Source organism: Muntiacus reevesi, chromosome 2, assembly GCF_963930625.1.
Source record: "Muntiacus reevesi chromosome 2, mMunRee1.1, whole genome shotgun sequence".
NCBI classification, from domain to species: Eukaryota; Metazoa; Chordata; class Mammalia; order Artiodactyla; family Cervidae; genus Muntiacus; species Muntiacus reevesi.
In genome coordinates, this window is record NC_089250.1 from 114042966 (window position 1) to 114045649 (window position 2684).

Consider the following 2684-nt stretch of genomic DNA (forward strand, 5'->3'; position numbering starts at 1 on the left):
TTTCACTATACACCTATTAGAATATCTGAAAGCCTGATCATACCAAATGCTGGTGAAGATGTGGAATGACAGGAACTCTTATTTATTGCTGGTGGGAATGCAAAATGGTACAGCCACTTTGGAAGACAGTTTGAAATTTCTTACAAAGCTGAGCATAGATTTACCATACAATCCAGAGATGGTGCTCCTTGGTACTCACTTAAATGAGTCGAAAAACTAAATCCACACAAAAAATCTACACACAAAGTTTTATAGCAACTTTATTCATAGTTGCCAAAAGCTAGAATCAACCAAGATTCCCTTCAGTAGATGAATTAAAAAGTATCATTACAGCCCAGTCTCTCGGCTCCTTCACAGTAGCTGTCTTTTTGGCCTTTTTATGTCTTCATTTCCACAACTCAATTTTACTGCCAACTCCTCTGAAGAAGGGAAGCTCTTTGTGGGAGGACTTAACTTCAACCCTGATAGGCAAGCTCTGGAGGATCATTTCAGCAGCTTCTGACCTGTTTCTGAGGAGGCCATTGTCAAAGACTGGAAGACACAGCTATCCCAGGGTTTTGGTTTCATCACCTTCAACAGTCCAGAGTGTGCCTCAGATGCTATGAGAACCTTGAATGAAAAGTCTCTGATCATTGTCAGATCTATGTAGACCACTTGGGCAAGTTGGCCCCGGGGAACAAGAGGAGGTGACTTTGAGCCTGTGGGTGTGGTCACAGTTACTCTAGAGGAGGTGGGGACTGGGACTCTGGAAGTGGCAGGTATGACAATTGACCTGGAGGATATGGATATGGACATGGAAGGTCCAGAGACTATGGTGGCAGAAGTCAGGGTGGTTATGACCACTATTTAGGAGGAAATAACAAGGACAATTATGACAACTGAGATGCATACACATCCCATGTAGATACACAAGGAATAAAACTTCTGATCCAGGACCATCCTTCCAAATGGCTGTATTTATAAAGATTTTTGGAGCTGCACGGAAACATCTGTTTTTAGTACATCTACCTCTTTTTTTCAATTGAGCTCCCAAGGTAGCTTGTTAAAGACCTTTCAGAAAGCTCCATGTGTTTTTAAAAAATTTTTCTCCCATTTAAAGAAAAATTCTGAGACATTTGTATAGTCTGGGAATTTTTTCCTTTCTTTACCACTTTTTCAGTTCAGGCTCCCAGTATTACTGGTTCTGACCAAAAAAAAAAAAAAAAAAAAGTTTAACTAGACAGATTGTTTTTAATAAAGTGCATCTAGGAACATTTTTTAAAAACCTGTACACAATGTTTAATCATGGTTGGGAAATAATTTCCAACTGTTAACTATAAGAAATCAAGGACATGATTGAAATGTGAAGTGAAGTATTAGTCGCTCAGTTGTTTCGGATGCTTTGCGACCCCATGGACTGTAGCCTGGCAGGCTCCTCTGTGCTTGGAATTCTCCAGGCAAGAATACTGGAGTGTGTTGCCATTCTCTTCTCCAGCGGATCTTTGCAATCCAGGGATTGAACCTAAGTCTCCTGCATTGCAGGCAGATTCTTCACCATCTGAGCTACCAGGGAAGGCGAAGAACATGATTACTTAGAGGTTTTCTCCCTCCAGCACTCTGTCTGATTATATGGACATTTCCTAAAAATATTTGTTATGTCATTTCTTTTTGCTTGTTTGTTTGTTTGGCTGTGCTGCATGGATTGCAGGATTTTAGTTCCCTGACCAGGGATTGAACCTGGGCAATAGCAATGAGAGATGGAATTCGTAACCCCTAGGCTGCTGGGAAACTCTCTCATTTTTTTCTTAATACTGGAAGTAAAAAATGTTCTGTTCTGTCTCACGTAACATTTAGAATGTCCTTCACCAGGATGATTAAAAAGATGAAACCTGAAAGCAAAACAAAAAATACCAACACAAGCAAGTTATTTTGAAATATGCAAGTAAATACCAGAAGAATTGTTTAAAGAGTTGAAAGTGGTTGCCTCTGGGGAAAAATAAATAGTGAGGATGGGGTGAAAAACTAGGTTTTGTTGTAATGAAAGAAGAATTTGCCTCTTAAACCATGTTAGTGGCTCACTGTGATAAAAATTAGAAAATAAAAATTAAAAAAAATTACTGTAGAGAAAGGAAGATGCACATATAGACTGAGCCCCAACTCGGAGTTAGTGCTGCTCCAGACCTGCTCTCATGCTTTGTCTCCTGTAAACCCCGTCACCACAGGCATCTATCACTTTCCTATGATCCAGACGAGGAAACAGAGGCCCAGAGACGCCAACAGCCTGCCTGGGGACACACGTCTGAGAGCTGCTCAAGCCATTCATTCCCCTGTTTCTACCACTTTGAGCAGCTCCTACCGGCACATTATTATCGATATCTTTTTCTCTGGGTTAGTTCCTCTAAGGAGAAAAGGTCTTCCCCCAAAGACTTCCTCCAGCCTCTGCTGACTTGGGGACAGAAATTTGTCAGTGATTTGATACAACCCAGATGGAAGGTTCCACTTGGCTCCCAAGGCATGCCTTTTGGGAACACTGAGATTTGCAGATAAGCCTTGGGATGCGAGTGGAGAACTAGTAAATAGGAGGGGATAGATTATGAAGGCTGGGAGTAGGGCAGTCACTTGGGGATGAGTGAGAACCTGATGGCGCAGCTCCTCCACAGCTGTCAGGCCCATGGCCAGGGTTTGGGGCTCGGCCACCAGCCCAG

At 42.1% G+C, this 2684-nt stretch overlaps 1 pseudogene; it reads left to right on the forward strand.

The window, feature by feature from the left end:
• The first annotated feature begins 379 nt into the window (after positions 1 to 379).
• LOC136157227 (RNA-binding protein 3 pseudogene) lies at positions 380 to 882 on the forward strand (annotated as a pseudogene).
• Positions 883 to 2684: the final 1802 nt, after the last annotated feature.